General features: G+C 44.4%; 1 protein-coding gene across 10 annotated transcripts in view; it reads left to right on the forward strand.

Moving 5' to 3' along the window:
* The window catches only part of LOC122787535 (aldehyde dehydrogenase family 3 member A2-like), a 644,066-nt gene that overhangs the window by 315,266 nt on the left and 315,749 nt on the right, over positions 1–13,051 (forward strand). The gene's annotated exons all lie outside the window — the stretch shown is intronic.

Here is a 13,051-nt window from a genome sequence, read left to right on the forward strand (position 1 = left end):
TCCTTCTAGCCATCACTTCAGCAAGAAGAGTGTCTGAATTACAGGCCCTCATGGCAGTGGAGCCCTTCATTATTTTCCATGCAGACAGGGTTAAACTCAGAACAAATCCTTCCTTTATGCCCAAGGTGGTGTCTAATGTGGCCCTAAATCAGTCCATTCATTTGCCTACTTTTTTCCCGAACCCACAAAACAAAGGTGAACGAATACTGCACTCTTTGGATGTGCAGACAACTTAGATTTTATTTGGACAGGACTAAGCCTCTCAGAAAATCTGAACAGCTGCTAGTTGGCTTTGCTGCAGGGGCAGAGGGGAAGGTCATTTCAAAGCAAACCATTTCTACTAGCCCATTGCATTCATTTCTGCTATAAGCACCATGGAAAAACTACCCCACAGGAGATAAGATCACATTCCACCAGAGCTGCATCTACCTCTACAGCCTGCCTCAGAGGAGTCCCTACCAGGGACATCCTAGAAGCTACTGCCTGGAGCTCTGTACATACCTTCACCAAGCATTACCACATGCCTATTTTTTCTAAATCCAGAGCTGGTTTTGTCACTGCAGTCTTGCAGGGCTTTATAGCTGGTCCTAATGCTCTCTGAATTCCTCCTCCCTTCCTTAGCTTTGGGAATCAACCCAAATGTAATGACTGCAACAGTGAAACACGAAGAACATAGTACAATTGTGTACACTTACCATAAATGTAGATGTTCGAGTGTATTCACTGTTGTAGTCCTGGATGTTCTTCGTGTTTCACTGTTGCAGTCATTAGAATTGGGTTATCCTGCTGGCAGGCTACCCTCAGTCAGCCTGAATTCCAAAGTCTAGGTCCGGCATCAGTTGCTATCGCCTCTTTCCTGATGTCAGTGCGCCAGGGCTATAAAAGATGCAGCTGACGCCATTTTCTTCTGTCTTTCTTGCTGCGCGGTGCCTGAAGCAGAAGCAGTTCGCAAGTGCCGGTCGGCCGACTCCTGAGATTTTCGTGTTCGAATTTTCAGATCCAAAGTCTCCATTAAAAGCCAAGTACCCCGTTGGGGAAGCTTTTTTCTTGCTCCAGACCAATGTCAAAAAAAGTTAATAATTGTATTTCTTGTGGGAAGCAAATACCTCATAAGGACTTTCATTCTTACTGTATTCCTTGCCTAGGCCCTAACCACGACGTTGCTAGTTTTTGATTTTGTGCTAGATTTAACCAACGCACTATTAAGCGTCGGTACGATTTTGCATTTCACTATTTTGGCAGAAGATTTAATTATACGATGTCGTCGGACCAGCCGACTACCGGAATTCACAAGAAAAAAGGACAGGCATTCAGGCTGCTGGAAACTCAAGGTATGGCAAAATGGCAGAAGACTTAATTACTTTGATCAGGGGTTCATCCCCTCCTGATAAGAGGCCTTCATCTGATTCCTCTTCTGATCAGGAATACTCTCTTCCTCCCTAGGAGATTCTGATGCTGAAGAATCTTACTCTATTGGGGAAACTTGCATACCATGAGGAGCATTTCCACTGGAGGAGCCAAGATTTTTCAGAATCTAGAAAAGGCTCAGCTCAGAGACTTCTTTTACCACAACAACACAGGCCCTTAGCTAGCTATTCCACCTGTAGATAGGTAGATGATGTATTTTCAGAGTCCAGTGACCCTGACCCTCTCTCTCCTGTCCCATCTCCGACAGATACTACTTCTGTTCTTGACTCTCTCCTCTCATAAATTCCTTTAAAAACCTGCTGACCCAAACCCTAACCCCTCTGACAGGGATTCTAGGTCCCTGGACAGATGGGGAAAAAGATTACACTTCTGCTGCCTTTATTAGATGCTCCATTACAGCATGATACCTTATTTGGGTTAAAAAGCAGGTGAGGTGTTAAAAAAAAATGGGAAAGCTAAATCAGAAGGCTTGGCTTGTGACTTTAGACCTAAAGAGGCATACCTGCATGTCAAGATCAGATAAACATGCAGAAGATACCTCAGACTCAAAGTGCTGGCTCAATGCCCAATTATCTGCAAGAAAAATTCTGCAGGCTTTCGCTCATGGCATCCTGCATTCTACTAATTCCATATGCAAGACGCATTTCAGTGGTACTAAAAAGTGTTTGGTTCTCAACATTGCATGGTGGGAGGCCTGTCACCAAAACAAGGGACAACTATACACTTTACCCCAGCCAGACATACATTAACAACGGATGCATCAGATTATGGGGGGGGGGGCCCATGGCAGGAAAAGATATTTGGCAGGCACATGGTCCAAAAAAATGCATCTACATATCAATCGTCATTTTGGAGAGCCAGGAGGCCTAGTACCAGAAAATCTTATGCTGGAAATGGGAAGAGATCTGTGCTTGGAGGAGAGGCACAAATTGACACTGCTGTGCTGTGTAATAATAGATCAGATTTTGCAATACTACTGAGATGCTGGACAAAGGCCATCCTTTTTCATCATTAAAATCATCTTTTATCCAGACAGGGTTTCTCTGAGGACAAGCTCGATATTTATGCCTAGGTAGTGCCCTGGTGTGTGCTTAACACCAAACTATTCATCTGCCTACCTTTATCCAAACCCACAGAATAGAATTCTGCATTCTTTGACATACAAGACAGCTTCTACTTGAACAGAACCAAAGCTTTCAGAAAGACAGAGCAATTAGTAAAGGCATATGCTGCAGGATCACAAGGAAAGGCGATCTCAAAGCAGACTATTTCAAACTGGTTAGGCCACTGCATTCGTTTCTGCTATTCCCAACATGGCAAGCCAGTGCCTAAGGGCATTAGGCCACATTCAACCAGAGCAGCAGCCAATTCAGCAGCCTTCCTCAGTGGAGTACCAACCAAAGACATTTTAGAGGCTACTACCTGGAGTTCAGTGCACACCTTTGCAAAGCACTATCATTTACCGCTCTACTCTAAATCCAGGGCAGGCTTTGCCACTGCAGTTCTGCAGGGCCTCATAGCCGCTCCTAATGCTATTTTGTTCCAGCCTCCCAACCATAACTTTGGGATTCAATCCAATTCTAATGACTGCAACAGTGAAACATGAAGAACATAGTACAGTTATGTACACTTACCATAAATGTAGATGTTCGAGTGTATTCACTGTTGCAGTCCAGGTTACCCACCCGCCATCCCCCATATCTTTGCTGGAACTTATCTGTACTTCTCTAATCTGTACAGCCTATGCGGTGCATTTGCTTGTAGATGAAGGCAAAATATACTTTGGTGCATGCATGCTTTATTGGCATATTTTTAGCCTACCCTTTTGGGGGCACCTGACATCTGGGGCAAGAAAAACTGAAGAAAATGGCGTCGGCTGCATCTTTTATACCCCTGGCGCACTGACGTCAGGGAAGAGGCAACAACAACCGACGCTGGACCTAGACTTTGGAATTCAAGCCAACTGAGGGTAGCCTGCCAGCAGGATAACCCAATTGTAATGACTGCAACAGTGAATACACTCGAACATCTACATTTATGGTAAGTGTACACAAGTGTACTTTACCCTCCCTCCAGCCCCCTGACTTGTTTGGTGTATTTAAGCTTTCTGGTGTATTTGCTTTTTGTTGGAGGCGTAACCTAACATTTAATTGCTTCCCATTATGGGGGCACCTGACATCTGGGGCAAGAAAAACTGATGTAATGGCGTCAACTGCATATTTTATATGCCTGACGACCTGACGTCATGGAAGAAGAGACAGCATCCGACGCAGGAATCCAAGACTTTGATATTCAGGCCGGCTGAGGGCTACCTGCAGGCAGATAACCCAAATGTAATGACTGCAACAGTGAATACACTTGAACATCTACTTTTATGGTAAGTGTACACAACTGTACTTTTGAATGCCCTTCTGCTGTGCTGGTTACAAAGCCATCTTCATAAAAGTGCCCTTTTGGGGTTTCTTCTCTCCTTTTTTTTCATATTGTAGTGTATTTGTGTTCATGTCATCCAAGAAGAGGAAATGTTAGCGTGGGAGGCAGATTTCCCATGTAGACCATCATGATCAGTGTCCTTTTTGCTTAGGTGCTTTTAATGACCATATCCAGTGCTCTATCTGCTAATCGTTTGTCCCCAAGACCTTCAGTAGTCTCTTATCTTCCTTATCCGTATACCTTGAGGACCATTGACTTAAACATTTGTCTTAGGGTGCTGTGGCGGAATCCGTCTGTCCTGAGGGTCAGCTGTCTGCCAAGAAGAAGGCCAGAAAGATTAGGCCTGATCTAGTTGCTGTCCAGCCTTTCTAGGCATCTCTCTAGAAGCTAGTGAAAGCCTAAAAAACATCTAGTGCTTGCCTTGGATTCCTCTTCTGCAGCCCTGTTGGAGGCTTGCATGGATCCATATTCTCACACATCCTTGGAGGCTTTTCTGATGTCTGTTCCAGATGTTGAGGAAAGAAATTGGACCTTTGAGCAGATGTCCCACTCAAGAAAAAGCAGAAAACTAAACATGTCATTCCTGTTGCTAAAGATCCACAGTGTGAATGGCAGGATTTTACTCCGGGTCTCTTTAATGCTTTAATGGCCTCAAAGCCTCCTCAAGGGGTGTGTGTCCTACCCCTCCCACCTCTGTTAAGCGGCCTAGGGAGTTGGATTCCTTAGTCAAGGACTTCGATTCTGGGGAGGAATCCCTTCTTACTCTTCTCACATTCCTTCCCCTATAAACCATGGTTCAGAGGAAGATGATTTTTTGAGCCCATGCCCCCTGTTGGATTAATTATCCTTTGAGGATACTGTTGCTCATATGATGGAGTACTTTAAATGGGATTGCTCCCAGGTCTCTGACATTCGAATGGGATAGTATGAGCTTTTACAAATGGAGTCTCCTAAGCCATCCGCTGTTCATCCTGTTTTGGCACCCTTTTGGACACCTTTTCTGCTACTTCTGTAGCTCCTGATTCTTATCTTCCAGCTCCTACGAAACCTGACAGGTTCTACATGGTGCCTGAGGTGCTATATGGTGCAAATTTTTATAAAAGTGCCTTTCTGCTGATCCTTCAGTGGTATTAGATTCCTCTGATAAACCTTCAAAGCTGTTGCCATCTACTAAGCTCCTTTCCTCAGATAAGGACAGTTGAGCTGTGGAAAGGTTGGGTAAAAAGTATATACTGCTGCCACCCTGTCCTGTAGGGCTGTTAATTACCAAATCTGTATGACCAGGTGTGTTTTGGCACTTCTTTCTCAGATAGCTAAGGTAGTGTCTGACCTTCCTGATTCTGATGGGAAAATTTCAGCTCTTTCCCTGCCTGGGTCAACTTCCCAGTTCACCCATCACTCAATAAAATGCAGCTATAATGCAGCTGATGCCTCTTCCAGGGCTGCTGCTTTTGTTTTTGTGATGAGGCATTATTCTTGGCTACACCTTCAGGCTTTACCTGATGATATTAAAGGCAAGCTTTTGGATGTGTCCCTCTGGATTAACAAAAATCATTTTGGATAGCTGTTGCTGATCTGTTTAAGTCCCTCAAAGATTAGGGTAAAGCCTTGCAGGAACTTAAACATATTTTTTGTCTTACACCACAGCTTGTGGCATGAGGTTTGGTTTGTTCTACAGTGTGGTGCTTCATATTGTTTGTCTCCCCTAACCCCATATTCCAGTGGAATTACCCTTCTAAGTCTGACTTTGTCCATTGGTAGACCTCCCACCTCCTAAGATTAAGAAGGGATTTAAGTGCATTCCCCCGCTAAATCCACTTAGACTTCTTCATCTCAAAAGTCTTCTTTTCAGGACAAGCCTGTCTCCATTTGATATTTGGCCTTCTCTTTCCTTCAGCCAGGTCCCCTTGTCTCTTCACCTTTTTATGTCCCTTCCAAGTTGGCATTGATCACCTCAGACTCTTGGATGGTATCTATCATTCATCAGGGGTATTTCATAGTTTTGAAAACCCTTCCTCCTCCTCAGTCATTCCTCACCCTCCTCAAGAACAGCTTCCTCATTTCCCAGAGGTTATGCAGAACCTTTTGGATCAAGGCACCATTCATCCTATTCCATCCACCTATGTGGGAAAGGGGTTTTACTCCAGAATGTTTTTGGTTCCTCAGAAAGAGGAAATGTGGAGATCATTTGTGGATCTTTCTCTGCTCAACACCTTTCTCAAGGTCCCTTAGTTATGGATGTTTTCTCTTCAGACCTTATTTCCTCCTCTTCTTTCCCAGGCCTTTTTGGTTTCTGTAGACCTCAAATTTGCATACCTTCACATCCCCATTCATCTTCTGTTCAGGAAGTGTTTATGTTTTTCTGTTTCTGCCTTGCATTTTCAGTTATCTGTTTTGCCATTTGAGCTTTCTACTACCCTAGGTTATTCACTTCAGAATAAAGATTTTTCCCTATTGGATCGACCTGCTCATTCACGCTCCTTCTCCAAGCATTCTGTTGCAGGATCTCCACTTTAACCCTTGTCTTTTACAAAGTCTGGGGTTCAAAATAAATCTCAAGAAATCCGTTTTCACGCCCTACCCGGATCATGTTTTACACAGGTGCATAGGATCATAGGTGATTACTAGGCTAATGGCCCTGGGGCCCTTACAAGCCTAGCCAAGAGTTTATTCCCAAAAACGAAACCTATATCAGCACCTGTCGCCCCTGTCAATGAGGGACACAGGTGGAAGCCTTGGGAGAAATTTGTGGTTTCCTATTCACTCATCAGGGTTGCGCTTGAAGATGGTCAACGATGTACTTTGTTTGACGTGTATGGGGAGTCTATTCCAGAGACGGGGCAGCCTCTGGGAGACAAACCTGTCTCTCCAGCCAGTTTTGTTAAATTCACATATTAGATTTAGGCCTTTTGGTCGGGTAATGCGCGAGCAGTTAGACTTATGGATATGGAGCATCTCTAGTAGAGCAGAGTCTGAGATTGCCTTGTAGGCGAGACACAGATCACCTCTGACCAATCTGTACGATACCGAGTAGAGTGATAGTGATTTGAGCCTGTCTGCATAGGACAGGTGTTGGAGACCATGGATTCTCTTTGTGAGGTATTTCTGTGGCATTTCCAGTTAGTGCAGGTGTTTGGAGAGGTACATACCAAATGGGGCATTGTACTCAATTATTGGCTTAATGAGGGAGGCGGTACAGAGAGGTAATAACCTCCTTTTTTCTGGATGCAATCCCTTTACTTATGAGATGAACCAAGTAAAAGGCTTGTCTGACCACTGCCACTACATGATGGTCGAATGTGAGATTGTTGTCAACCTCTGTACCCACGTCTCTCACAACAGGTTGTGTGCTTAGGGGGTTGCCTTTGATATGGTAATCAGTAGGGGCCCTGTTTTTGCTGAATGGTGTGATAATACATTTGTTTGCAATTAACATAAGGTCATGACTTTGGCACCAGTCATTTTTTGCTGTGAGACCCTCTTGTAGTATGTTAACATCATTTGGGAAGTCATTGGCAGCACCCAACTTATAGCCATCAGCAAACCTGGTCAGCCACAGGCCTTTTCTCTTTGCCTGGACCTCTGAGAAGTAGATGCCAAACAGTAGATAGATCTCTGGGGAACCTTGTGGGTCCTATCGGTGAGCCAGTTAGTCACCCACCTGATGAGATAGGGATTTACGCCAAGTTGTGTTAGCTTTTCAATGATGCCTGAGTGGGGGATTGTGTCAAAGGCTTTGGCCAAGTCAAGGTAAGCTGTATGTACTGACTTTCCCTCATTCAGTGCCTTGGTGATAGTCTCAAAAAAGTCAACCAGGTTTACAGGCAAGATCTGCCCTTGACGAAACTGGGTGGGGTAGAGTACTTGGAGATTGCCTATGTCCTTTTTTATGAGGTCCATAATAATACACTCCATGGCATTACAGATCAGACTTGTCAGGCTAATGGGGCGAGAGCTTCCAGGATCAGTAGTGGCACCACCATTGTGCAAAGGGATGACAATGGCAGCCCTCCACTCTGCTGGAATGAAGCCTGTTCTTGGGCTATGGTTGAATAGGGTGCTAAATGATGAGGCTAGTACTTGCTGGAGATGGTGCAGAATACAGCCTGGGATACTATCATGTCCCATGGAAGCTGTGTTCTTTGCCTTGGATAGGGCCTTTAATACTTGATCTGTGGAGATGTGAGGTGCGAGACAAGTATTGAGGATGTCAAATGGGCCTTTGAGAGGACAAGGGAGTGAAGTTTACGCTGAACCTGTCTGCTAGCAGGTTGGCTAAGTCAACAGGATCAGTCTAAGTGGTACCGTTAAGAACTAATTTGGAACAAACCTGGGCTTTGTCATGGAGATTCCTGACATAACTTAAAAAGGCTTTGTGGTTAGCTTTTGTTTCAAAGGCTAGTTTTGAGCCATAATGGGCTTTGGAGGTTTTGACTAGTGATCTAATTTGCTTGTTGAGGCTAAGGAGGGAGTTTTTCCAATTGTGAATTTGTGCGTTTTTACCCTTGGACAACAGTTTCTTCCTTTTGTTGTGAAGCCTGTTGATAGAGGATGCCCACCAGAGAGGTTTGTTTTTCCTTGAGGAGCAGGTTTTAGTTCTGCTAGGTATGGCTGAGTCCATGCAGTTGTACACATGCTTGTATACTACACTAGCTTACTGTTCAGCATATTTGTCTGCATCCTCTGAGGGGGGCAGTGGTGTGAAGTTACTGATACCCTCCCTTAGAAGGTTGTGGTCAGCTTTTGAGAAGTTTTTTAGCCTGGTTACGGCTGGGGGGGGGGGGGGGTAGACACTTTGAGTGAGACAGACCGATGGTCTGGTTTCACCAGGGGAAGAACGTACTATGGGGGTGGTGCAGCGGTTGCCCATGTTGGTGAGAAACAAATCTAGAATGTTTTCTCCCCTTGTGGGGGATGAGACAAGCTGGTCTGGTGTGTTACAATTGATGTTGTCAAAGAATCTTTGGGTGAGTGCATCAGCGCAGGAATAGTTCACCCAGTCTATGGTGGGGTAGTTGAAGTCACCAAGGATCAGGGTGTTATGGTGTACCTTGATAGAGTCAAGTAGGTCCAGGTAGCAGGAGTGGGTGTCCTGAGTCATGGAGGGGAGTTTGTAGCTGGCTATAACTTTGATGGGTGCCTTGCCAATTGTCAGTTGCACCTGGAGTAGTTCTAGTGTGTCATGCTGGCAAACCAGTCTGAAGGTGTGCTTGTTTTTAATGAAAATAGAAACTGCACCACCCTTAATCTTCCCGACCTCATTTTGGGGTCGGAATATGTAGAATGAGGTATAGCCTGATAAGATAGGGGTGCTCTCCACAGCCTTGAACCAAGTTTCCGTGACTGCACAGATGTTGGCATCTTCAAGTGTGAGGAGAGCCTCCAGTGAGTGCATTTTCAGGTTAAGGCTCCTAGCATGAAACAGCATAGCCTTCAATTTGCTTTTTCACAGATCTTTTATGTTAGAAGATTTGTCTTTGGGACAGTGCCTAAAAAAGGCACAATGGGGGGAGGCAAGAGCCTTGGCCAGAATCCTGAAACCCAGGGGTGACAAATGGAGGCCATCTCTGGCAAAGCATCAAGGCCTGTCAGCCCTGTCTTCCCCAGACAGACAGATACTGGATCCGCTTGGAATGACACCAGCAACTAAGCCAATTGTTGAAGTCAAGTATTTTTTTTGTTGGTATTGTGGTATCATTCTTGGTGAAGGTAGGATGCTGGTTAGGGCTAGGGTCATACCTGCCTGGGACACATTCTCTGAGAGCTCAATCATGTCTCTCTTCATATAGTCCAGGGAGGTACGTCTCAAGTCATTCACACCAACATGAACAATGACAGAGCCATACTTGTACCTGTTGTGGAGAGACTTAAGTACATGTGTGATGTGGCGGATTCTGGCACCTGACAGACAACTGACCATGATATTCTCTTTGTCAAGCCTGGTGAGGGGGACATCGGTGTGTCTCACAATTGAGTCGCCATTGACTAGTATGTTTTGTTCATTGTTGTGCCTTATGGGCTGTGTGAGTGTATTGTTATGCCTTATGGGCTGTATTTGTGAGACACTGGTGTGTTGTCTGCTGTCTGTGATGGGTCTGGTGTTGTATGTGGAATGTTTGTGAGTATGTTTTGGAGGTCTCTGCTGTTTAGGTAAGTTTTTATTGAGGATGCCTGCATAGGTGTGTGTGTGTGTGTGTGTGTGTTGTGCTTGGCTATGTGATGTGGGTGGTGTGGTGTTTGTGCTGGCAATCTCCTCTTTGTCAGGAGTACTGACTCGGGCGCGAGAGAGCATGGATTCCAGGTTACTGATGTAGATGCATTTCTCGCAAGTAGAAGAATTATGTGCTAGGAAAAGAGGGTTGTCAGTGAACATGAGGCAGTTGCTACACTGTCTCAGTATGCCCATGTTGACCAGGCTGGCAGGAGAAACTGATGGGAATTGTCCAGACATAGTATTCTGAAACTTGGATGGACTCATGGAGAGAGGGTTTTGATAAGGGTTTGCCCACAAGAGTGTAGAGCACAAAAACCTTCTTAAATGTAAAATAACTGGCCTGAAGCCCAAGTGCTAAAACCAAAACTAAGATGGTTAAAATAACAGACAAAGTTAATCAGGCTACTAACAAGCAATAATAAATACAGCAGAATAAAAGCATTTCAGCACTTAAAAGCAGGCTTCATATTATTCCTATACTAGCTTCACTTCCTGCTGCTTAGGTTTTTTCCCTCACAGTGGTTTCCTAGTCTCACCTTCCTGTGTCCTCTCTTATGGTAAGGGAATTTCTCAGGGTTTTGGGATTTAAGGTCTGCACTATTTCCATGCTTCCTCTCAATGGGCTCCATATAAGGAAGCTTCAGTGGTACCTTAAATCATTGTAGCTCCCAACACTGCCACCTCTGGAGTTTCCTGTTCCTTTTTACTTTCTTCACTTAAACTCGAGTTTCAGTGGTGAATTCAACAACTCTCACTCAGTCCGGGTCTTCCCTTCACTCTTCACGCTCCAGTTACTTCTCAAGATCTATTCACAGATGTCTCAGACTTGGGTTGAGAGGCTTCTTGCAGCCCTCTAAAGGTCCAAGGTCTCTGGCCTCCGCATCATAGGTTAGATCATATCAGTGTAAAAGAAGTAACTGCTCTGCTTCTGGCACTGCAAGCTTTTTATTCATTTTTCCACCCTGGATCCCTCAAAGTCTTCACAGACAACAAGCAGGAGGGTACAAGGTCCTATCTCCTTTGCATATTTGCTCTTCAGGCATGGGATATAGCTATCAGGTATCAAGTGACTCTTCAGGTGGTTTACATTACTTCAGACTACAGTCTGGTGGTAGACTCCTTGAGTAGGTCCAGAACACAGGCTCACAAGTGGATCCTTCACAGAGACATGTTTCTGGACATAGTCCATTGGTGGGGTATTCCTTGGGTAGATCTTTTTCCCTCCCATCCGAACAGACAACTTTCTCAGTTCTATTCAAGAGTACCAAGTCCTTTGACTTGAAAGTGGATGCACTGTCTTTCTCTTTGAAGTAAATGTTTCTGTATGCCTTTCCCCCCTCCTTTTGTTGCCATGAGTTCTGCACAAGTTCAAGCAGGACTCTCCCAAAATCTTGCTGGTAACTGTGTTTTTACTCAGACAGCATTGGTTCCCCCTTCTCTATTACTTGACCAGCAGGCAGTCACCACAAGTTACCTCACACAAGACAAGGGATCTCTTCTCCACCCTCACGTGTCCACCCTTCAAATGACACTGTGGTTAATAGAATGTTGATTCCTTTTAGGCACCTCTTTTCTGAGGACGTGCTCTAGGTTCTGCAGGAGGCCAGGAAACCCACTAACAGAAAACCATACATGTCCAAATGGAAAAGATTTTCTGTCCGATGCCTCTCTCACCATCAGGTCCCCCTCTCTGTGGAGTTTCCCCTAGTTCTGTCTTATTTGTGTGATCTTGTGATCTGCTCCAAAAAAAAAAAAAAAAAGGTGGCACCCAGGGAGGCTGCGGCTTTGTTATCTCGTCAGGAAGAAATACTTATTCCTGCTTCTTTTGCACACAAAAAAAATCACTTTCCAGACATTTTTATGTGGATACAATTACTTATACCAGAAGGAAATTACTGGAAATTAAATGAATTATTAGAAAGAGCTGCTGGCTTGAATCTCTGTTGTCTGTGGAGTACTCCGGGCCTACTTCACTTGCAGAAATTCTGGATCTCCGCATTTTAAACAGGAATGCTATCAGAGCTCTGAAACTTCACAATGAGGGTTCTGGAATGCCCTGGAGAAGCTACAAAAGGAAAAGATGTGAAAGAACTGGAAAGAGAGGCTGCAGAGGCAGAGCTGCTGCTAAGCTGAAGATAAACCCCCACAGGCCTGTATTACCTTCAGTATTACTTGCAAATGTCTGTTCACTGGATAATAAGATGGACCACCTGAGAATGGAGTTCACAAAAAATAAGGTGAGGGACACTTTTGTCCATTTTCTCTGAAACTTGGCTGCATAGTAACATTAGTGACAATGCTGTGAACCTAGATGGGCTAACTCTCTTTAGAACAGATAAATGTAAAGCACAGAGTGATAAAGCTAATGGTGGTGGTGTATGCATCTATGTTAATAACAGATGGTGCAAAGACTGTAAGCTGGTTCAATCATACTGCTCCGAAGATGTGGAAATATTGATACTAAAATGCAGACCTTTCTATGTACCAAGGGAAGTTAATGGGATAAATGTCACAGCAGTGTATGTGCTAACACCACTGAAGCTCAAAATAAACTCCATAATATTATCTGTGAGCTACAAAGCAAAAACGCAGAAGTTGCACATGTGACAGTGGGTGATTTCAACAGAGCTGACCTTAAGGAAGTGCTACTTCATTTTTATCAGTATGTGGATTTCCCCACCAGGGGGGAGAATACCTTAGACAAAGCTTACAACAATATTAAAGGAAACTTTAAAGCACCCCTACATAGGTAACTCTGATCACACTGCCATCCTGCTTCTGCCTACCTATAAGATGGCTTTGATCAGCAAAAAAAATGACAACTAAACAGATCAGAGTCTGGTAGGAGGGTTCCATGGATTGCCTTCAGGACTGTTTAATTACTATCTGCTGGGAGGTCATCAAAAAAGCAGGTACGCACAATCTCCAGTTAGACATAGACACCTATACCGAATCAGTTTTTGCCTACATAAATAA

This window comes from Protopterus annectens, chromosome 13.part0, assembly GCF_019279795.1.
Source record: "Protopterus annectens isolate FY-2018-M chromosome 13.part0, PAN1.0, whole genome shotgun sequence".
NCBI lineage: Eukaryota > Metazoa > Chordata > Ceratodontiformes > Protopteridae > Protopterus > Protopterus annectens.